Raw genomic sequence first — 24,629 nt, forward strand, 5'->3', positions numbered from 1 at the left:
TTCCCACCGGACAATGATGAAGCCTCCTGCAGAGGCAGGGCTGGTGTCCTGCTGCTTCCCAAACCTTGGAAGTTTATTCCATGCTAATTCACAGCTGTCCATGTGGCCAGGGGAGTCCAGCAGCCCTGTGAACTGGTGACCAAACCAGTGAGTGAACTGGGAACCTTTCCCAGGGCTCTCCTCTCCCCCAGGCCACTCCTGGCCAGCTGCTGAAGGATGCTAGCAGCGGTAAGGCACGCCGGGAATCACATGGACCTCAGAAGAACACTGGAGGCCCTGAGGTTGATGTGGCGAGATTTGGGGTTCCTCTCCTACCCTGCAATAGTTTTCTCCACAGTCACTGCAAGAAGAGCTCAGAACTTCGGGCTGAGCCTTGCTGTGCTGGCTCCTCCTGTTATCTCCGAGGCAGTGAGCAGGGACACAAGATGGTCTCTGTGTTTATGCTGCCCTTGGACCTGATTCCAGAAGGAAAAACTAAGCCAGGCTAAAAGATATCTCCCAAAATATTCCACGGTTATCTTGTTCTGAGCCTGTGCTTGTTGTTACAGGGAAGAGCGTGGCAACGCTGTCGCAAAGTTTGGATTCTAGGAAGGGAAGGTCGTGTTATTGTAAGAATGGGTTTATTCAGATTAACACCCTCCTGACCACGGAACTCCTGAGCCCTGGCTCACGTCTGTCCAAGGGGTTCAACCAGGGCAAGAGACCTGAAGGGATGAAGTATGGAAGGGATGAAGGACTGGGGGAGTCAAGGATTGAGGGGATCCTGCCCAGATTTCCTGCCACCCCAAGGACAGCCCTTGGGTATTTCCAGCAAAAATGCCAGCAGTGAAGATTGACTGAGAGCAGCAGCAAGAGCAATAAAACAAGGCCTAAGAGCTGCCAAGTGCTGATAACCAACTACACCATCAAGAGCAATCAAACCAAAAGCAGGGAGGAATTTGGTGCTTTCATCAAGACTAGAAAGAGCCTGAATATGGGGCACAAGTGATTTAATCAGCAGATGACTCTGAACTGGTAACAGAATGGTCCCAAAATTGCAGCAGCCAGGATGGGCTATTCCTCTCCCTGTTATCTCCCTTCCTCTCCCTGTTATCTCCACAGGCTGCAGCTGCAGTAATACCCAAATGAAGGAACAAAGACCAGCACCAGCCACTTTGCCTAAGACTGATGCAAGATTAAGCCTAAAGATCATAGCACAAAATCATCCTTGGGTGGGAAGGGACCTTAAAGCTCATCCACACCTTCCACTATCCCAGGCTGCTCCAAGCCCTGTCCAACCGGGCCTGGAATACTGCTATCAGGCTATTCCAGCACACCTTCAGCGAAAAACGCCTCAAAATTAGTGTGAAATTGGCTTTGTTTAAGTAAATCTCCCTCTCCAGCAGGCCCAGCCCTGATTTTTGCTCCTACAGCTTTTCCCCAAGAGACACTTGCTGCCTCGTCCTCTCCAGGGCTGGGACTCCAGGCGTCCTTAGGAACAACACCATCATCTTCACTGCCACCCCGCCTCTCTGGGTCATCGGCAACCTTTTGTCTCCACCTCGCTGTTTGGTGCCTCCAGGCCTGGTCTTTATCGCCCCACTATCAACTCGATGGCTGCATCTGCCCGGCCTTGCAGAACAAAGAGTCCCTTGTCCCTCCCAAGGGGTGTCCTTGATGGGCCATTAACCTGGGCACATCAACACGGGCCGGCCCCCCATCCCTCTGCCGGCCCTACATCCCTCCTGCTGGCCCCCCATCCCTCTGCCGGCCCTACATCCCTCCTGCCGGCCCCCCATCCCTCCTGCCGCCCTCCTGTCCCTCCTGCTGGCCCCCTGTCCCTCCTGCCGGCCCCCCATCCCTCCTGCCGCCCTCCTGTCCCTCCTGCTGGCCCCCTGTCCCTCCTGCCGGCCCCCCATCCCTCCTGCCGCCCTCCTGTCCCTCCTGCTGGCCCCCCCCATCCCTCCTGCCGGCCCCCCATCCCTCTGCCGGCCCTACATCCCTCCTGCCGGCCCCCCATCCCTCCTGCCGCCCTCCTGTCCCTCCTGCTGGCCCCCCATCCCTCCTGCCGGCCCCCCATCCCTCCTGCTGGCCCCCTGTCCCTCCTGCCGGCCCCCTGTCCCTCCTGCTGGCCCCCTGTCCCTCCTGCCGGCCCTACATCCCTCCTGCTGGCCCCCCATCCCTCCTGCCGCCCTCCTGTCCCTCCTGCCGGCCCCATATCCCTCCTGCCGGCCCCACATCCCTCCTGCCGCCCTCCTGTCCCTCCTGCCGGCCCCACATCCCTCTTACTGGCCCCACATCCCTCCTGCTGGCCCCTCATCCCTCCTGCCGGCCCCACATCCCTCCTGCCGGCCCCCTGTCCCTCCTGCCGGCCCCTCATCCCTCCTGTCCCTCCTGCCGGCCCCACATCCACCCTCCCCTCGGGGCTCGCTGTCCCCACCAAAGGCACTTTGCAAGGAGCAGCCTCAAAGGTGCCACCACCCAGATCTTCAATGGACACTGAGGCCTAAGTGCTAAAGTAGAGCTGGAATTTCATGGAATCATCGAGGCTGGAAAAGCCCTTGGACACCACGGAGTCCAACTGTTCCCCTGTGCCCACGTCCCCAGGTGCCACATCCACAGGGCTGCGAAATCCATCCAAGGAGGTGACTCCACCACTGCCCTGGGCAGCTGTGCCAGGGCTGGACAACATTTTCCATTAAGGAATTCTCCCCAGTATCCAACCCGAACCTCCCCAGTGCAATTTGAAGCCACTTCCATCCAGCACGGAAGGCAGTTTGGGGTGGTTTTACAGCAGCTGACAAAGGTGTGTCTTACGGTGGTCCCGGCTGGCACAAGCTGCCCAGAGAAGCTGCGGAGGCTCCAGCCATGGAGACACCCAGAACTCAACGGGACACGGCCCTGGACCAGCAGCTCTGGGCAGCTCTGCCTGGGCAGGGCTGGAGAGGACGAACTCCAGAGCTGCCCTGTAACACCATTTCATTCCAGACCTTTCCTTTCTCATGGGAGATTCCCTCTGACGAGAATTTTGTTTGTTTAATTTCCCCTAATTTCCTTCTGCGAGGTCCCATTATCTTCAATAACGCCCCAAGCTCGTTAACTGCAGCAGCAACAGCAGCAGCAGCCGCTGTAGGGACAGCACTAAACAGCAGCTTAATTATTACAGTTGTCATTTACATAACTGGCTTTTATAAACACCGGGAGGGCAGCCAAGGAAAAAAGCCCTATATTTGGGGAAAAAGGACTGTTTACATATTTCACCCGTGTAAACAAGGGCTCGGATGAACTTCCGTGCTCAGGGTTCCTCCCCTGGAACTCCGGGTTTCAATTAAAAAATGCCAAGGACAACTTCAGGAATTTTAATGAAAGCATTACACTGGGAGGGATGTATCCAGAGATTTCCATTCCCTCTGGAGGGGTAAGGAATAGCAAGGGGAACCCTGGGAACCCTGACATCTTGCAAAGCTGCAGAGCAGCAGCACGGAGAACAAGGCTAAAAGGGCACAGTAATAATCCTGGGCTTCCAGCTCTAATTCCCAAACAGCAGAGCCTGATGGAGCTACGAGAGTATCCAGGCATTCCCACTGTCAGGAAAGTACTCAGAGTGTTTTTATACTTCAAGCTGACACCGTACAGCTGGAAATTGTTTACTACAGAGAGAACTGTCAGACTCCAGGTCTAACACACCACACTTGGCCACACGCACATGTAAAATTCACATATAAATCCTTGGTTTTTTTAAAAAAAGATATGGATTTATTGAACAGAATTGGGATTTTAGCACATGCTCATTTTCCTATTCCTTTTGACCTACTTTCTCTGGCAAACTCCTTCCCTGGGAGGTGCAGAGTCAGGGCACCAAGTCTTGCCCTGGAAGGCAGCAACCCAGAGGGCAGGGCTGGATGGGATCTTGGGCAGGAATTGTTCCCTGGGAGGGTGGGCAGGCCCTGGCACAGGGTGCCCAGAGCAGCTGGGGCTGCCCCTGGATCCCTGGCAGTGCCCAAGGCCAGGCTGGACATTGGGGCTTGGAGCAGCCTGGGACAGTGGGAGGTGTCCCTGCCATGGCAGGGGTGGCACCGGATGAGCTTTAAGATCCCTCCCAACGCAAATCAACCTGGGATTCCAGTGCCCAACATGGATCTCATCCATGTCCCCACCCCCCTTAGAGCCTGGGAAGTCCCACAGTGATTCTCGCAGCAGTTTTGAGATATAGAACCTGGCAGCTGAAGGGAGTTTGCTCACTGCAGACAAAGGAGAGCATTCAAGCATCTGCTCAACAAGGAATTACTCCTGTGCTCTTGCTCCTGTGTTCCCATCGCCCCCGGGACAGTGGGGTCTGGAGCAGTCCAACAGGAATTCACTGCACTCCATTTTTTCACTTCATGGAATCCCACATTGGTTTGGGTTGGGAGGGACCTTAAAGCCCATCCAGTGCCACCCCAGCCAGTCCCAGGTTGCTCCAACCTTCAGTGACTACGGAAGTTTTAGCAGGAGTTCAAAGAGGCTTTTTTCCTCTAAGGGAGCACCTTGCACGACACAAAAAACCAAACCCTTGTACCCAACTCCGATTAAACAGTCTGGAAAAAATGTAAATCCAAGCAGAGGTTGGACTGTTTGATCTCTGAGAGAGTTTTGAAGAAGTACCAACGCCCTCGGGTGTCTCTGCTGGAAGGTCCAACCCTAAACGTTCACAAACCATTTAATAACAGTGCCCAGGGAAACAGACTGTACCCAGTTCCCGGGGCCAAATCTGTCTCCTTTGTTCTGGAAGTCCCCTGATGTCTCAGGATCAGCATGACAAAGCCACACAGGGTCACACAGATGCAGGAGGAAGCCCTGTGTGATCCGGGGAGCCTCCGGCACCACCGCAGCTGAACACAGCCACAGGAAGGAATTAAGCAGCAAAGTGAGGTTATTGTACAGTCATGAACTTACACTCAATTAGAACCCTAAAATTCCTTCCCCAAATGGGCTCCTCTCCTTGGCACATGCTCAGCATTTACTTACTACCATCCATTCTCTCATCACCGAGTGCAATTAGCCTTTTTCATCCTCTCCACGCACCAATCTACTGATTTAATGCCAGCCCATTGCTTCCCAGCACCCTCCCCCCTTCCCCGCAGCAGCACAGCCCTTTGATCCCCGGCTTCCACCCAGTCCCCTCCACCGGAACTTTGTCACCCTCCTGTTCTTCAAGTGCTTCACTCCTTCCACCCCACTAGAACAACACACCCCCCCAAATCAGACACAACTCCCAAAAAACAAGGCTGTTTTCTGTTGGAGTGGGAAGCACATGCCACCATCCCATGCCATCCCAACCCATCCCAGGATCTGCCTGTCCTGGCAGTGCCCACCCCTCCTCCCGCCCATGCTGTCCCAGAACACGATCCACTTTATCTGTGAACAACCACCCCATCTCCAGCAGAGTTTTTGGGAATGACTCCACCCTCCCTAGAGCAGATCTGGGCACCCTGGCTTGGGTGCTCTGGCCTCCAAGTGCCAACTTCACCCATTTCCTTCCGGAGGGATCTTTGTTTGCTTTCCTCAGGCCCAAGGACTGTGGGTATTTCTCCTGGGCTGAACAAATAAGATAGTAGAGGCTGTTTTGGTACCACCCTGTCAGGCACAGCGGCTCTGCCCACGAGCAGCTCCAAAATACGTCAGGGCCTCTCTGGAGAAGCAGCAGAAGCCAAAATATCCCGTGGGCAGGGAAGTTCTAAGGAGCTGAAATAACTGGAGATTGGGTTACTTCATAACCATAAACCAAGTAATCTGACTGCTGCTGACACATTCCTGCCCTGCTGCGCAGAACAAAACTGAATCACTCAAACTGCAGCCACAGCCAGGGCCACCCAAAACTGATGGGAGAGGGACTTCTCAGAGGGGCAGACAGTGACAGGACATGGGGGAATGGTTTTAAACTAAGAGAGGAGAGAGTTAGATTGGAGACTGGGGGGAAGTTCTTCCCTGTGAGGGTGGGGAGGCCTTGGCCCAGAGAAGCTGTGGCTGCCCCATCCCTGGAAGTGTCCAAGGATGGGATCTGGAGCCACCTGGGACAGTGGAAGGTGTCCCTGCCCACGGCAGGTGATGGCACCAGAGGAGCTTTGTGGTTCCTCCCAACTCAAACCACTGCAGGATTCTGTGATTCTGTGAGTTGGGAATGCTCTGCAGAACCCTGGCAGTGCTGGGGGCAGGTGGGGGCACAGACAGAGCTGTGCACCAGAGGAATCCACAGGACTGGACAATCCTGAGGCACCTGCTCCAGTTCCCAGGGACCCAGGATCAACATTCCTGCCCTGCAAAGAGACACGATTATCCCATGGCCCACACCAGCTTTCCAGTGATTTTCACACAATCCCAAAATGGTTTGGGTTGGGAAGAACTTCAAAGATCATCGAGTCTCACCCCTGCCATGGCAGGGACATCTCCCACTGTCCCAGGCTGCTCCAAGCCCCAATGTCCAGCCTGGCCTTGGGCACTGCCAGGGATCCAGGGGCAGCCACAGCTTCTGTTCTACGTACTCTGAAAGATTCCCAGTGAGGGGTGGGAAGAAATCCAAGTGCCTCTGAGCCCCCGTCCCAGCCGTGAGTCACCGCTCCAGGCAGCCCCAGCCCACGGCACCGAGCGCCGGCTGCCACACACCGGGATCCAAGCTCATAATCACTGAGTGAAAGAGAAACTGCCAAAGTCAGGAAACCACAGAATGGATGAGTGAGTCATCCCTGCCTGAAAAATTGAAGGCACCAGAGAAAGCTTAGAAGAAGTCAAAGACAAACCCACAACATTCCTGCAGTTCCATCCCGGCACCCCTGAGCCAGGAGATTCATTGCTGCGGCACCGCCTGCCCAAAGCCAGGGATTCCCAGCGCCAGCTCTGGGCACGGGGTGTGTGATACTCACGGCAAAAAACACCCGGAGCAGGAAGAGCCCGAGACACAGAAGCAAAAATTTTGGTAGCTCTGACAAGGTGACAGAAATACAGAATTCCCCTCTTGCTGTCAGAATTTATTGAGAAATCATAGAATGGCTGAAAGGCTCATACTGGGAGGGACCTCAAAGCCCATCCAGTCCCACCCCCTGCCATGGTCAGGGACACCTTCCACTGTCCCAGGAAGCTCCAAGCCCCATCTAACCTGGCCTCTGGCACTGGGAAGCCATTCCCTGGCTCCTGGCCCTCCAGCCCTTGTCCCCAGTCCCTCTCCAGCTCTCCTGGAGCCCCTTTAGGCCCTGCAAGGGGCTCTGAGCTCTCCCTGGAGCCTTCCCTTCTCCAGGTGAGCACCCCCAGCTCTCAGAGCATCTTTGCAGCCTCCTCTGGACTCTCTCCAGCAGCTCCATGTCCATTCCAAGCTGGAGGCCTGGGATGGAGAGCTCAGAGCTAATCCAAAATCCAGGCTCACAGCCCGGTTCTGTCTCACCTTCACAGCCTCACAGGATGGCTGATGGAGCCCAGTGCCACACAAGCAATGTGGACATCCAGGAGGGCTCTTCCCTGCATTTCCTGGCCTCTTCCTGATCCTCCCCAGCAGCTCAGGCTCCGAGGACTCCCCTGGTCCCTTCCCAGACACGCTGCTGTATAATTAATCCAAGGGAAGAGGCGCCATTCCCACACTGCCATACAAGGACAGCTTCTCCCAGTTTTAGCCTTATTTATCCCTCGTGTCTCACCAAGAACTGATGATTTCCATGTTCACAGGAACCCTGGAGAGCAGGAAACAGGGTGACAACAGCCGCTGCCTTGAACATGGCACACGCTGCACAATCTGCCTTTCCTACAGCCAGAAGGAATGAGCTGGTCCCAAACCACCCACGCTGCGGGATAGGGCCCTGCTGCAGCCAGCTCGTGGCTTTCCCACCAAAGTCTTTCCCTTCCACTGAAGAACAGGACTCCAAGAGGGCAAGGCCCTGCCAGGGAGAGGTGCCGCCTGTTCCCAGATTCCTACAGCTGATCCCACAGGAAATCCCTAACCCTAACCTCAATTATCCAACCTCAACAACAGCCTGTGACCATCAGCTTGACTTCTTTGGGAATAAAAACGCTTCCCAGCGATCCCGTTATCCTTTACTTCCCCAAACTCAAGCAAAGCCACTCTCCTGTACAATTCCCTTCCCACAAGGATCAGGACAGCAGCAAAGGGGGACCCGAGGCAGATGTGGATCCTGGCACACGGTGGAGGAGAAAGTCAAAGGCATGGGAAGAAAGGGAAGGAAAGAAGCAGGAGGAGGAAGGAGCTTGTGAATAAGGAACACGAGTCTGCAAAAAAGCCAAGTTTTGTTATTCTTGGTGCTCACAGACCTGCTCGGTTCCAGGCACAAAACGGCAACAGTCGGGAATCCCGGAACAAGAACGGGATCCTGGATGTGCCAGGCACTGCCTGTGCAGTGCCCTCAGCAATGGAATGCTACCAGCTCCCACCTGTGACAAGTTCCTGACATGGCAGGACAAGGGATTAGAGGTAAATGAGGAGGGAAGCGACATCTCTCAGCAGGACAGGCTGCAGGAGAGTGGTCCCACTGCTCCCGAGGGAGAATCCCAACCTCCACTTGTCCACGAGGAGGAAAAAGGCTCTTCCCAGAAAACCCCACTTTTTTCCACTGAGTGTCACTATAAAAGAGGACACTGAGCCCCAGGTACTTCCTTTCCCCACGACCAGTCCATGCCAGGGGACACCATGCAGTACAGAGCGTGACAAGCAGCAATTTAGGGGCAGCACCAGTGGCACAAATGAAAATAAATCCCTGTAGTAGCAGGCAAAGATCATCCACATTAGGAAAACAGCAGTTTTAAAATATTTTTCCTTCCCTGCCAACCAAACATGAGCACTTTGGGTTACATCAGGGCCAGAAGAATGAGAGAATCACAAAATATCTTGAGCTGGAAGGGACCCACAGGGATCACCCAGTCCCACCCCTGGCCCTGCACGGACACCCCACCAATCCCAGCCTGGGCATCCCTGGCAGCGCTGCCCAAAGGCTCCTGGAGCTCTGGCAGCCTCGGGGCCGTGCCCATTCCCTGGGGAGCCTGGGCAGTGCCCAGCAGCCTCTGGGGGAAGAACCTTTCCCTGCTCTCCAGCCTGAGCCTGCCCTGGCCCAGCTCCAGCCACTCCCTCAGGTAGAAAAAAATCATCTGTGGATAGGATGGGCAAATAGCAATGATCCCAAAGGTGCTGGCACAAGGCAGGTGTTCCTGAATTTTAATCCTTTCACCCCAAAGTGAGAGCTGCTGTTCTTTAATCCAGTGGGAAAATGAGAAGCCCCCCTCTCTGAGCAGCACCGTGCTGGCAGTGAACGAGCCCTGCCTGCCTGCCTGGAGCTGAGCTGGTGCCGCCTCACTGAAAAGGTTGTTACTAAAAAAACAATTGAAAAAGAAAGACTTGAAATGAGTCACTGTGGAACCAGGGTTAAATTGGGAATTTTATGGTTTGCTACACTGGAAGATGGAAATGCTGCTTTTGGAGGAGAGAGTGGGGAGATTCACCCCTCAGATAAGAAACACCTCTCCTCAAGTGGCTGTTTTCTGAGGGTGACCAGGAAAGAGGAACTTGCTAGAACAGATACAGACCAAGAGCAGCACTGCAGCCCTGAGGCTCCTCATCCCAGCAGGGTCCCAGCAGTGCTGGGGCAGCAGAAGGTGACACAATACACGAGGTGTCAGCTCTAGGCCATGAAACCTGAGGGGTGGGAGAAGGAGCTGCCAAAACCAGAAGGGAACCCCAGAATCCCTGAGGCTGGAAAAGCCCTCCCAGCCCAGCCAGTCCAACCTGTGCCCGATGCCCACCTTGTCCCCAGCCCAGAGCACTGAGTGCCACCTCTAGCCCTTCCTGGGACACCTCCAGGGATGGGCACTCCAAACCGCCCTGGGCAGCCCCTGCCAAGGCCTGAGCTCCCTTTCCATGGGGAAATTCCTGCTGCTGTCCACCCTGAGCCTGCCCTGGCCCAGCCTGAGGCCGTTCCCTCTTGTCTTGTCAAGGGGGAAGGAGAGAAGGAAGGGAAGAGGGAAGGAGGGAATGCTTTCTAGTGATGACAAATGTGATTCCATCAGCTCAGCAGCTCCTGAAACCTCACCCTTGGCCTGAAAAATCCACATGGAGAGGCAGCTCCCACAGCTGGCTTTTCCCTGAGGACCAGGAGACACACGGCCACTTGTGCTTTAGGAACAGCAGGGATTTCAGAGTGATCCCAAACCTCAGATGCTCCTTCCCTGAACACAGACTTTCCAAAATCCTCCAGGCTCTTTGCAGTAATAAAGAGGCTTTAAAAGACAAGCTGGGAACTCCTTGGACAACATACTCTTCACCCTCAGCACTCAGGGAAGAGCTCTGGCGTGATGCAATCCCTGCTGCAGTTCAGCACTTTAAACTGATGTTGTGTAAGCAAAAACCCAAGGAAGGAAACCCCCAAACCCTTCCTGAGCCCAGCTCCAGTGCCACCACAGCTGCTGCTCCACTGCCTGTGCTAAACCCAGCTTAACCCTCTCCGAGCCTGCCCAGAGTCACCTGGGAACAGAGTGTAGAATGTGCAGAAAATCCTCAATTTGAGCAGATTTGGGGTTCCCTCCCAGAAGGGCAGCTCACCTTTTCCCCATCATTCCTAAGCCATGATTTAGCTATGGCTTCCCCCCAGCAGCTGGAGAGGCACTGCAGGGTATGGAACATGCCCTTGTCCCGAGCCCTGTGTGGAGAGGAGTCAGTTTTACGGAAGTTGAGGCAGGAAAGGGGCAATTTTCCAAACCCCAGTGACTGGCAGTCAGACTATGACAGCCCAACCATGGAATTCCAGACTGGTTTGGGTTGGCAAGGACATTAAGGTCCATCCAGTGCCAGCCCTGCCATGGGCAGGGACACCTTCCACCATCCCAGGCTGCTCCAGCCCCAGTGTCCAGCCTGGCCTTGGGCACTGCCAGGGATCCAGGGGCAGCCCCAGCTGCTCTGGGCACCCTGTGCCAGGGCCTGCCCACCCTCCCAGGGAAGAACTTCTTCCCAAGAACTCCTAATCTATCCCTGCCTCTGTCCCTTGTACCTGCACATGCACCTTTTACTGTCCCAAGTGCCCCATGAGGCCCCAGGGCTGTGGGATGGGGGTTCCAGGTGCTATTTCCACCTGCCCCATGGCTCACTGCATGCCCAGACCCCACCCTCCCTGCTGCCTGCCCCACAGAGCTCCGTGATCCGTGTCCCCCCGTTATTCCCAAGCGCCGAGGAGCCATTCGAGGAGCCATTCGGAGCACCCTGGGCATGGAGCCAGGTGAGCAGGGTTGGGCCTGACCCCGTCACCACTGGAGCTGAACAAACAGATCCTTCCCACAGCCAGTAAGTCAGTAAGAAAATGCCCCACGGAGGTTCAATGAGAGGATAAATCACTCGGGAAGGGGATGGCAGAGGCTGCTGTGAGGGGCCCGAGCCGCAGTCCCAAAGCCGGTGGCCCCGGCACGAATCCACAGCACAGCCAGTGCTTGGAGCAGCACTCCCAGAGCAAACAAATAAATTCCTCAGGCACCTTCCTCAGCACTCCATAAATCCTGCAGGCACACGGAGGCAGAAGGTGGGAGCTATGTGCATGGCTGAGCCCCGAGCAGCTGCTGCTCACGGAGCCGTTCCCAGCACAGCTTCAGGCCTGGTTTGGGATTACAATGGCTCTCTCTCCCCTCACACCCCTGGCAGAGCCTGGGATCACAAAGCACAAATGGAAGAGCTGTGAGTGCTCAGAGGGGGCTCAGTGCCATGGAGGGGGGCTCAGGGAACGGGATCCCACTCCTTGTTCCCATCCCATCCAGAGGGCTGGACATGCTGCACTGGGAATATTCCCTGTGGGAACAGTGCCCTTGGAGTAACAGCTCTCTCTCAAGGAGCTCTCTTGGAACTTGCAAGCCCCTCAGCAAAGCAGTCTGAGTGTGGAACACACAGACTGCAGGACAGAAAGCCCAAGTTGGATCAAACAGCAGCCTGGGAGAGTCTGGGACCAAGCCAGGAACCAAGCGCAGCGTCCGTGGCTGCCATGAACACAGAACCCTTCATTTACTGGAGATTAATGAGAGACCAGCACAGCTTCCAGCGAGCTGAGGCTGCCTCGGAGATGTGCTGCAAATCAGAGAAACCAGCCTTGACTTATTAAAAGAGATTCTTATCCCTAAACAAGTGGGAGGGACCAAGACTTTCTGCACGACATCAAACACCAAACTTGAGAAAACAGCAGCTTTCCATGTGCAAATTAAAAGTAAAATATTGTCATTACTGCACAACAAAAAGACTTAACAGAATGTTATTAGTGACACGAACAGCTTAAAAGTTAAATTCTAAAAAATTCTGCACCTGGTTTCTTCTTAAAAGAGACACAGAAATCCACCCAGTGCCACCCCTGCCATGGCAGGGACACCTTCCACTGTCCCAGGCTGCTCCAAGCCCCAATGTCCAGCCTGGCCTGGGACACTGCCAGGGATCCAGGGGCAGCCCCAGCTGCTCTGGGCACCCTGTGCCAGGGCCTGCCCACCCTGCCAGGGAACAATTCCTGCCCAATCTCCCATCCAGCCCTGCCCTCTGGCACTGGGAAGCCATTCCCTGGCTCCTGGCCCTCCATGCCTTGTCCCCAGTCCCTCTCCAGCTCTCCTGGAGCCCCTTCAGGCCCTGCAAGGGGCTCTGAGCTCTCCCTGGAGCCTTCCCTTCTCCAGCTGAACACCCCCAGCTCTCCCAGCCTGGCTGCAGCTCTGTGGCCTCTCTGGGCTCTCTCCAGCAGCTCCAGGTTCTTCCTGTCCTGGGAGCCCCAATCTGGAGCAGCTCTGCTGTGGGGTCAGCCCAGGGCAAGGGGACTCTGGGGCTGGAGCTGCTGTTCCTGCTGGAGGAGAGCAGAGCCCATCCCAGCCAATCCCACTCCCCAGATCACCTCACTGGAAGCTCTATTTGCCAAGAGTTTTGGCAACTTCACTTGGAGGGAAAAAAGCATTTGTGGGGAAAAATGAATGTTACTTTTTCAGTCTTATATTTTCAGGCTACATCAGCTGATCAGCATATCAGCTGATCTGAAAAAAATCCCCAAAACCCATAAAAGGAAGTTGAGTTTCTCTCTATCAGCTCTCCTGACCAGCACCAGCACAGGACACAGCCACAGGCTGTACTGGTGATATTTCTTTCCCAAGAGCAGAAGTGTCACTCACCTCTGCAGCATTTCCCCCCCAGTCAGAACACACAGGACTAAGCTTAGCCATCGTTAGGCCACAGATAAATCCCTCCTAACCCCTGTCCTTTCCCAGGGCCAAGGAGGCACCAGCAAACCAAACCTACAAAGAGCTCTGCATTCATCCAAATCTGACTCCTTAAACTCATTATTCAGGGCTAATTCCTTGCAGCTCTTCCAAGACCGGAGGAGCAGCAGCCCTGGGATCTGAGAAGCAACACTTGAGTACGCTGGGCTGTAGAAATCCTGTCAGTGTGTGAAATTCTGGGTTATTTCTGTGCTGACTCAGTGTTCAGCACCAGCCACAGCCACGTTTAAGGACTGTGTTTACCAAAGGGATAACTCTGGCTACCAGGGAAGCTGCCTGCCAAATCCTAACACAAACACACAGGTGACTCAGGAAGACGAGCCCGGACTCCTCTGGATCTTTTTTAATACCTCATTAATCAGGAAAAAAAACACTCTATACCCTCCAGGCAGAAAATATTCCTTCCAGCAGCAGCATGAAGGGGAAAAGGAGCCACGAGCTTTCCTCCCTCCTCTGCTGCAAAAAAAGTCAACTTCCCTGCAGCTTCCCTGAAAATTCTTGTCCAAACCACTTACAAGCAGCACAGGTTGCCAGGGCAGGGATTGAATCACGTCCCTGGACAGATTTAACAGCCCTGTGGATGTGGCACGTGGGGACATGGGTTAGCTGAACTCTGCAAGGGCTTTTCCAACCTAAATAATTCCATGATCCTCTCCACTAAACTCAGCCCTTTCTCACCTTGTGCACCAAAGCCTTCATGAGTATTTCTACCAACACTCACACAAAGACTCTGCTGAACAATAAAACCTTTTTCCTCCTTCTTTCCAACACAAATTCCCTTGTTTCTTTAGGACAGTTGTGTCCTGGTGCAATGTCTGAGAAACCCCAGCAGTGCAGGTGCAACCAACCTGGTCTGCCGTGAGCAGGCACAAGTGACTTTCCTTAAGGATTTGGTCATTTCAGAGGAATTCAGCCACAGAATCATTTCGATTGGAAAGCCCTCCTAGATCATCAAGTCCAACCTCGCTCCAGCAGCTCCATGTCCTTCTGATGTTGGACCAGGCCTGGGGCAGCTCTGCAGGTGGGGTCTCACCCAAGCAGGGCAGAGGGGCAGAATCCCAATCCCTTTCCTGCTGCCCATGCTTGGGATCTGTGGACCACAGCACACAGGGCTGGGATGAGTTGATTTGAAGGGTCACAGATCCCCCCTCTTGGCTGTTAAGGATCAAACACTGAACTCCTGTTCTCTTCCCTCCCTGGCACACACACGGCAGGTCCGAGGTGCCTGATCCCACCAGTGGCAGATTCCAGGCAGATCCACGTGTCCCCAGCCCCGCTGGGAGCCCGGAGTGAGCAGCAGAGCTCAGCCTGGTTAGTGCTGATTCCCAACCCCTGCCTGCTGCTCCGTCTGGGCACATCTCTGGCCCAGGGGAAGAGGGGACGCACACCAAGGTGCTCAATTAACTCCCAGAGCCAGGGCAGGTCTCAGCGAACCCCCAGCCCTCCTGGGAATGCTGGATGTGCCACAGGCTGGGCCACCACGCTGCCCTTGAGAGGGTCCCAAGTCCCTGCTCTGCCAGGTGACTTCCAGCACAGCAGTGACGTCTCTGCACTTTAATCCTGCCTTGGGAACAGGAAGCCTGGTGCTTCCACATCCCACAGCACCACAAGGTTAAACATCCCAGAGCCATGAGGAACCCCGAGGAGCTGGATGTGACATTCCCGCCGCAGGTGTTTGGCAGACACTGGAGAAGCCACCCGAGTTTGAACCACGGAGCAAGACTTGGGTGTGGTTTAGCAATTCCTGTTCCCTGAGAGAACAGCAGCTGGAGTTTCCCCCAAAACCAAAGGAATCACGAGAATGAACCCATTTTCAGTGGGAATAAGGATGAGGTGGGGTGAAATGTCCCCCTTTTCCCACATCTCAGGCAACCTCCACCCCAGTTCCAATGCTCCTGGCAGGATCCAAGAGCAGCACATCCCACATCCCTGTGGGCACAGCAGGGCTGTGCTGATCCCTGCCTTTCCTGCTGCTTTTCCCATGTAGAGCTCGGCTGTGTCCTGGATCCTCCCCACATTCCCAGTCTCAGCCCCTCGGGAGGGCACCAGGGCCATCACGATACTGGGATTTGGGGCTCCCTGTGCTCAGGGTGCCTGTGCAGAGCCCAAATTGCTCTTCCAAAACCCTGAGTGGTGCCAACACAGCAAAGAGCCAAAGGTACTGCACAGATCCCAGCTGGGATAAGGTGGGACAGCAGGATACCTACTCCCAGCAGAGTCCCAGGGAGTGGGAAAGCATCTCAGCCATTTCACCTTGTTAGGCTGAGCAGCTGAAAATAGCCCAGGGATGAAAAACAAACCAGCTGGACAAGTTCTCCAAAGCAGGAGGCTCCGGCCAGCAGCGAGCAGAGCCCTGTCCTGCCCAAAGCTCTGTCCTGCCCCTGCCCAGAGCTCTGTCAGCCCTGTCCTGCCCCTGCCCAGAGCTCTGTCCTGCCCTGAGCTCAAGGGGTCACTGCCGAAGGAGCATCCCCCCAGGCCAGCCTGCAGGAAGGGAGGGGTGGCAGGGAGAGCACTGCTCCATCCAACACCTCTGAAGATATCCATCTCGCAGGATGGCACAGGAATGCCAGACATTCCAGTTATGGGCTCTGACACGACAAACTCCAAGGGCTGAGCCTCACCCTTTGAAGCATGAAATATTTTTTCTCCTTTCCCAAGAGGAAAAATAAAATATGGGAGAAAAAATAACCAGCAACCCCACTTTTCACACCAAGTGCTGTCAGGAAAACTTCTCTAGGAATCATCCTGCAGTGTGGGAGAACAGCACCAAGTGCCCCCCGTATCCCTTTCCACCCTTTTTTTTGTGTTAATTATACGGCAAGTGAAATGAGGAACAGGAAAACCTGTTTATCTCCAAAACACAGAGTGCAAATCTCCAGGAAACAGCGTGGTCCATGAGAAACCTCTGAGAGCAGCAGGAGCAGAGGCCAGGAGGACAGTGCTTGGGGTGGGACAGGGACAGCCCCCACGGTGAGATGAGAACAGCCTTGGGATGAGATGGGATGAGGACAGCCCCCTCTGCCAGGTGTGCTGCCATCACCACTCCCACAAAACCACCAGCATCTCCAAGTTAGTTTCCACACTTCCCGGTTTCACAGTTTTGGAGCGTGTCCTCTTTCATCCAGAGGCCCTCCAGGACACAGCTTAATTAACTGACTGTCCCCTCAGCAGGCCAGGCTGCAGGAGTGCCACCTCCATCTGCCATCCCTGAGGGAAGCTGAGGAACCTCCTCATCTTGCCAGCACTGCAGCAGGGTGTCCCACTCACACCTCTCGGGACACCCACAGCCAGAGCCAGCCCGGGCCCCGGGAGGGAGCTGGGAAGCTAAAAAGTCTGAGACACTGGGCATCAGAACAGAGCAGAGATGGGGCTGCCCTGGCAGAGCCTGGCACAGTCCAACCCCCCTGGGAGCATCACCAGCTGTGCTGGGTTTGTGCCCCAGTCCTGGCTGGGGACAAACTGACCTGAACCTCCAGGCAGAGCCACCTGGATCCACATATCCCACAGACAAGAGCACGGCATGGACAAGAACTTCCTTCCTGATGCTTCCACAAGTTTGACAAGCAAACAAAACCTCCTCCTGATTCTGTGGTTTGCAGGCCAGACCCACCGTGAAACCCCGGGAACATGGAACCGCTCCGAGATGCTCAGACCCTTCATCAGCCCTTGCCCCACCAACACTCCATCCCTGCTTGCTTTCCTTTCACCTCCCACAAGCACTGCCACTGCTGAGGGGCCCGACTCGGATCCAGCTCCAGGAATGCCAGCCAGAGGAGGAGGCTGGGAGGCTCCAGGAGATGGGATCACTTCCCTCAGCAGCAACCCCTGAGCGCAGCCCCATCAGGTGGGAGAAGCCATCACACATGGGATTAAGAGGAAATAACCCTTCACAGCCTGCCTGGCCTGCAGGTCTCCTCACCTCACCTGCAGTCCTGGAGCTGCTCTGTGACAAGCACGAGGCCTCCAGGCCAGCACGAGATGCCAAACCTGGATTTTTGCCTTCCAAGGGCCAAGCAGCCGGAACAAACCCACCCGGGCACCCTTAACAACAGCAGCTGCTTGGAGCAGAATACTTCCAGAATTATTTCTATCCCCCCAAAAATGAGTTTCTATCCTCCATCCATCTCTATCTAGTTAAAAAATAACTTTTTTTCCCTTTGGCTTACTCACCCATTAATTATGTCCTGGCACTCTTACAGATCTAAACACAAGCATTGCTTAGCAGCTTTAATCCTGAATTATTCCTCCCTTCCCTGCAATCCAAAGCCTCCCTTGCCTGGGAAGGGGCAGGCTGTTCCAACCAGCAAGCTGTTCCTTTGTAACTCAGAGAGGAACATTCCTCAAGTTCTCCTGTTTATTGTGTTTTTATCCTCCCAGAACAGCCAAATTTACAGCACCAGAGCTCCAAACCTGCAGAGAAGAATTAAACTGACCTTAAAACTCCGTCCTTCAGGGAAAAACAAACGCTTGGCTATAAAAATAGTGTCTTGCCCTGCAAAACGTGTGTGTGTGTTACCAAACATCCCCGTTTCCAACTGCATTGCTGCTGCTTCCACTTTCTGAGAGCCGCTGGGATCAGCAGTTCCCAAATCCCGGAGGAGGTGAAGGGATGGTGGAACTGAGAGCATGCAGAGCTCCTCGGTGGGATAAAGTGCACTTCCAGGGAAGGGCTGTATTTGCCTCTGTGGGTCCTGCAAATGTTTCTTACAGCAAACCTCAGCAAGGTGTAGAGATAGATAGATAGACAGATAGATAGGTAGATAGATACATACATAGATATAGATATCTATACGGGCCAGAGGCAACCACTCGGGCTGGTGAGAGACTTCCAAGGAGCACTTGGTGGTTCCCAAAGTCAGACTCCACAGATGTCTGTGACACACAGCGAGTTAATGCATTTTCCAAAGTGGAAAAAATAGGTTACTTAAAAATAGGTCCATAATCCAAACAAACAAGCACCCCGGTACTATTTCATGGAGGGAAAACAAGCAGGCAGGGACAATCCAGGGACAGAACCACGTGCGGCTCCCGAATGACTTCCTTATGCTCCTCTGAAGGTTTTCCATCAATTGCAGGGCCAGGGACTTCGGCCAGGACTGCCAGGAAAAACTCCTGTGCCATCACTCCTTACCATTAGTTGTATTATTAGGATTATTGCAGAGACCTCAGACCCTTAAAGGGCCTAAAGGGGCTCCAGGAGAGCTGCAGAGGGGATTTCACAAGGGCTGGAGGGACAGGACACAGGGAATGGCTTCCCACTGTCAGAGGGCAGGGCTGGATGGGATATTGGGAAGGAATTGTTCCCTGGGAGGGTGGGCAGGCCCTGGCACAGGCACAGCATGAGGCAGGAGCTCCTCAAGGCCCCCATGTGCTGCAGGAGTGGCAGAGCAATGGCTTTAATTAAAGAGTCCTTCATCCCCACCAGCACCAGCTCCTAAAGCTGAACCAGAGCTCTGGAGGTGGCAGAAAATTAATCAGGCACAGCTGCAGGGGCTGAGGAAACGAAGGTGAGGGAAAATTAAAGTGTTCCAGAGAGCCAGCTTGGATCAGCCACGGGAGCAGAGCAGACGACTCAGCACGACAGCACTGCCTCTGTGGGAAACATCCCCAGATTCCAGCAGCAAACAGAGTCTGGAGGGTGGCAGGGGGAAGCAGCAGGGTCCAGGGCTGCACCTGCTAACAGCAGAATGCAGAAAAGAGGCCAAAACCCCCCATTATTCACAGCACCCCACACTGGTTTGGGCTTGGAGGGATCTTAAAGCCCATCCAGTGCCACCCCTGCCATGGGCAGGGACACCTTCCACCATCCCAGGCTGCTCCAGCCCCAATGTCCAGCCTGGCCTTGGGCACTGCCAGGGATCCAGGGGCAGCTCCAGCTGCTCTGGGCACCCTGTGCCAGGGCCTGCCCACCCTCCCAGGGAAGGATTTCTCCCCAGTAGCACTTGACTGACACAAGGAGGGGCGATGGAATCTCCTTCTCCAGCTGGGGGCAGGGGGCATTTCCCAGACCTTCAGCCAAGAGCAGTTAAGGTCCCATCTCCCCTTTCCAGCACATTCCTGCCCCTCCAGTTACCCACAGCAGGGCTCCACACAGCTGGACCACCGGGAAAAGGAACCCCCAGGTCCCAAAGGGCCTTTCCAGTGGGAATCCCAGAGCTGCCCCATGAGAGCTGCAACTCTCCCGCTTGCTCTGCCTGCTCAGGAGTTTTTTTCTCTCTCTCTGGATTTAAAGCAAAGCTAATTAATGAAGGAAACAGCTTTCTTAACACTAATAAGTTTGTGCAATTAGGGCTCTGGGGAGCAGAATGCCAGGCTGGGCACAGTCCAGCACCAAAGGGTGCCCAGGCCTGGCACCGACCCTGGGCTTGGAACCACCAGGGACACGAGCCACTGCCAGCGCCTTTTCCATCGGCACAGCCTCCAAGTGGGACAAGCAGCAGGTGAGGGATAACCTCAGGGAAAAGTGCTGCTTTTCAACCACCTGCTCATAGAAAGGGATTTCCAACTAACAAACCACAGAATCCCAGGATCCCTGAGGCTGGAAAAGCCCTCCCAGCCCAGCCAGGCCCAGCTGTGCCCCATGCCCACCTTGTCCCCAGCCCAGAGCTCTGAGTGCCACCTCCAGCCCTTCCTGGGACATCTCCAGGGATGGGCACTCCACACCTCCCTGGGCAGCCCTCCAATGCTAAATCCCTGTGGAATTATACCAGGATGGCCTTTTAGGTCCCTTCCCTCCCCAAAGCCCAGGCAAATCATGAACTACCCCTCACTGGAGGGTGACTCAGCCCCCCTGGGCTGTCGCCGGACACTGACCCGTCCCTCCATCCCCTGCCCAGAGGAGGAGAGAGCTCTCACAGGGAACTGTGATGCACCAACACACACAGGCAGCCACGAGCCAAAGGCCAACTGAGCAGGCCAGAGGAAAGCAAAGTGCTTTTCCTCCTTGCTCCCTTTGGGATAAGGCTCCGCTCCAGGACCACCAACGCACCCCAGACCCCGCAGCCACAGCGCAAGGGCTGTCAGGAGGCTCCTTCCTCACACATTTACTGCTCCATCCCCTCCTGAGAGCAAAGGACGGAAAGGAGAGAAGGATTGCTGCCCTGGACTTCCCACGTGGATATGTGCCTCCCTGCCCCACTGTGGGCAAGGCCAACTCCAAAAGGCCACTCTGGAGCAGGAGATCCAGCTCCCTCCAGGCCAGGCAGTGTCCCAGCAGCTCCCCTTGCACCGCTCCCCTGGGAAGGGACCACCCGAGGGGCACAGGAGACATGGAGAGAGCCGCTTTCCAAGGCAGTAAATAAACAGATCTAACAAGAAATTAAATTAAGATCCTCTCTCTGATCCAGCTGAGCATTACTCCAAGTTTCTGGGCCAAGCAGGGAAGGGAATGAGCTGGAGGGAGCCAGGAGCTCCCCAGCAGCCCCAGTGCTGCCTAGCTGGCCCCGCTGCTCCTCCTCCTCCTCCACATGAGGCCAGTCTGCTGCCAAAACACAATTTTTCCACCTCTCAGAATGGCAATTCCTCAAGATGAGTTTCATTCCTGAAGGAAGCCAAGGCTGTGCAATCCACTGGGGCTTCCAACTGAGCTGGGGAAGAACATGGACTATTTCCTGGCAGAGTCTTCCAAGTATTCTCACAACTGCCTTGTCTCCCTTGCCTAACCCAAAGCTGCTACTCACAGGTGCAGCTTCTACTGAAATGAATTAACTGAACAGCAAAACCTTCTTAAAGGGCACCTTACCAAAGCAAGGAGAGCACAGCAGGTTGCTGTGTCCCATGAGCTCTGCCAGGCCTGTGGAAGGACGGGCTGCAGGAGTTACTCCAGGGCAGGTGTGTTCAGACCAGGCAGGCACCTCCCGGGGGCTGGGGTCCAGGGCAGGGCCTGCAGGTTGAAACCCTGCCCTGGTTCTGCTCCCACAGCCCTGGGAGGGTACCAAGTGTCAGAGAGCAGCTGGATCACAGAATGCTGGAAGAGATCTCCAAGATCACGGAGCGCACCCGTCTGCAGCACCTGGATCCCCATCACAGCTCCTGCCTGACCGCCTGCCTCCACGCACCCAGGCCTCTCCAGGGCAGCTCCCGTGGCACCCTGCTCGCTGCAGCCCTGGAATCAGTAGCTCTGGAAAGGGACAGAGCCCGGACGTGGCTCCCAGTGACACAAACTCAGCAGTGCCAGGGAGCTGCACCGACCTCGCGTTTCGCTCCCTCAGCGACAGAAGGGTTTAACTGGGCAGATCAAGGAGAGCCATCCCTGTTCCCGCCTGCAGGATGAGCCATCACTGAGCTTCCAAAAGCTCCACTGAGGCCATGTCCTGCTCAGATGCCAAAAGCTTTCACTGCAAGTTTCAAGTCCAAACCCATCAACCAACTCCCAAGGCAGAGGCTTTGCAGCGAATGATTCACTTCCAGTGAACTTCCAGTGATGGCAAGGACAGACAGGGCTTGGGCACAGCCCCTCACACAGAAATTTGTGCTCTCTCCCTCTGGAATTAGTAGTGACAGTTACAAGCCTGTGGCTGCAGCCCCCTTTCCTCACACTGACCTTTGTCCCACGGGACGTTCCCTGGGTTCAAGGTGTTCCAGGCAAACACAGAAATAGCCCTGGGCACAGCCCTCCAGCTTTGGACACGAAACTATCAGGATATTTTTTAAACTTGTTTCTTAAACCAGTTAGAAAAGAGCAAAGATGACTCAAAAAATGTTGTGATCAAGGAACCACGACAGGGAAGCAGGAGACAGGGCAGGAGAAGGAGAAAGGAAGAGAAGGAGGAGCTGCTGACCTGTGCCAGCCCTGCACCAGAGTCCAGCCCTCGCCACCCCCTGACACACGAGCTCCACATCACCCAAAACCACCTCAATCCCAACAATCCAGAGCCCACCCCTGAACTGCTGCAGGGAAGAGAGCCAGGGACGATCCCTGACTTGCCTCAAGGATGCCAGAATGGGGACCCACACGAGGCCCCAGACATGGAGACACGGCCCCACATCCCTGTGGATGCCAGACCACAGGAAGGAATTCCAAATAAAATGAAACAAGGCTCAGGGCAATGCAGACTCACACCACTTCCATATTATTGCAGGGAGATGGGGCAGGTCTGGATCTGTAGGTGAAAGGGGTAACCATGAAGGGAACCAGGGATGACCCCCAGTCATCCAAATCCCTGCCTCTTCACGGTCAGTTTTCCTTGGATCTCCTCCAAACACACCTGAAAGTGCCCACCTGTGCTGGGCTGTACAGAGGACAAACAATTAAAATAACAGTAATAATCCTGAATCCCATAGACTGGTTCCAGGTGATGTGATTTAAGGAGGAAGAGCCAACTGAGCAAGGTTAGTATTTTAAGTAAGATGAAATTTCAGATTTTTGACCCAAACAGTGGGTCACATTTTTGATGGCTCACATAAAACTTGTGTAAAATATTGGCCACAGCTCTGAAGGATGTTCTGATAAGAAAAAGGACCAAAACCTGGCTGATGGGAACAACAGCCAGACTACAGCAAATGAGCAGAAAGAAGGGGGGGGAAAAATCCCTGAAAGTCCAGTTTGTTCCTGAGGAGACTCGTTTGCCCCTTTTAGGGGGTGTGAAAAGGTCCTGGGGTCGGGCTGCAGCCTGACAAATTCGGGCTAAAAATAACCAGGGCGGGTGCAAACAATAACGTGGGGCCGGTCACACATCCTGTGACAGCGGCACCGGCACCGGCAGGATCCCAAAGCTGGGCTCAGGGCACAGCCAGGGAGCTGCGAGGGGCCCCTTCTGCCTGGCCTGGGCTCCAAACCCCCCACACCTTGTGAAATGGCTCCTGTGCTGCCGAGAGGAACCAAACTTCAATCTGAACCCAGCAGGAAAAGATTAGAGATCAAAGATTAAGGCCTCAATTCGCCTCTGAGTGAGTCAAAGCCAGGAGAAAATTTGTTTTTCCCCGGGGTTCAGTCACCAACTCTGATTTTCCTGCGGATGAACTCACCCGTTTCAAACTCTCGCTTAAAAAAAAAAAATCCCAGGAATCGGGATCATTCACTAATCCTCTATAAAACCTGCTGATGCATCCCCTGAGTGTGCAGAGGAATCGCAGCAGCCCGAGAAGTGCTGCAGCTCAGGCTTCTGCTCTCTGCAAACACCTCCCTGCATCGCCTGAAAAACTTCCCCGCTGATGACATTTCATCATTAAAATTCTGCCATCCTAATTAAAGAATTAAAAAAAAGCACCTTTGCACCTCGGAAAATGTGTCAAAAACGAGCACTTTCACTTTCAAAACGGCGTCCAACACTCACCTCTGCCTCACACCGAGCAGCCAACACAGCCGGCACCTTCTGCTTCCAGGGAAAACATCAGGAAAAGTGTCTCCTGTGCCGGCTGAGGACATCCCTGCTGTGAACTGGGAGCAACAGCTCAAAGAGCTCAAAACCAAATGCCAAGAGACCTCGGAGGACGCCCTGAGCTGTGGTGGGAGAGGGCGAGGAGCGCTCCCGACCCGCCTGGCTGCCCCGGGGAGGGACACGGATCCCTCCCTGACCACGCTCCCGCACGTTTGGGGCCCCAACCTGTAGCCAGTTATTAATCCCTTGCAGGTTTGGGAAGCCAGCAGTAACCCAAACATGGCCCGGAGTGACCCAAAGCACTCGTCCTGCAGGAACAGCCGTGCCGGGGGGAATTGATGGGAGCCCAGGGCCTGGGGCTGCTCCCGGCCCGGTGCCGGCGCTGCCTCCGCTCGCCGCCGAGAGCAAAGCCAGCAGCTGAATCACCCAGGCTGCCACACTTCTGCAGGGCCTCCAAAAATAACTCCGCTGGAAATTCCTTGGAGGCACAAACCTTGCTTCACAAGGACTGCAGAGATCCAGTTTCCTCAGTGGAGCAGACTGGATGCGAACCGGCCCGAGGGTTTGGGAGCACAAGGGAAGGGGATGAGGAGCCCCTTCTCCCGGAGACAGAAAACAGCGAGCCACAGAACCCATCCCTGGCCAGGACGGAACAATCTCCCTGCCCAGGGCTCACACACCGAGCTCCCGACGGTTCTGCCGATCCCACAGCTCCAGGGCCTGCTCCTTGCCCCGTTCCCACCAGCAAGCCCCGTGCACAAAGCCGATCCCTTCCCAGAACGCCGCTGCGGCGCCTTTCATCCAGATACCCACCATCCGAACACCCTCCCGGCACCCAAACCCCCCGAGCTGCAGCCCGGCCCCGCTCCCACAGCCCCGAAGGGAAGCTTCTTCCCTGTCCTCAAGCAGGGCGCGGTGCAGGCGGGACCCCGGCGCGGCCCGGGGGAGGCTGCGGGGGCTCGGGGGTCCCAGGGGCGGAGCAGCAAGCGGGGCTCAGCACTGCCCTTCCCGGGAGCTGCTCCCGGCTCCGGGCACCCTGTGCCCCTCGGGGGCCGGACCCCAACACGGCCCCGCTGCGGG

The 24,629-nt window shown here is 55.2% G+C and overlaps 1 protein-coding gene across 10 annotated transcripts in view; it reads right to left on the reverse strand.

Annotated features, from left to right (window-relative positions):
* Positions 1 to 24,629, reverse strand: part of STIM1 (stromal interaction molecule 1) — a 67,683-nt gene that overhangs the window by 42,023 nt on the left and 1,031 nt on the right. The gene's annotated exons all lie outside the window — the stretch shown is intronic.

This window comes from Corvus hawaiiensis, chromosome 2, assembly GCF_020740725.1.
Source record: "Corvus hawaiiensis isolate bCorHaw1 chromosome 2, bCorHaw1.pri.cur, whole genome shotgun sequence".
Classification (NCBI taxonomy): Eukaryota; Metazoa; Chordata; class Aves; order Passeriformes; family Corvidae; genus Corvus; species Corvus hawaiiensis.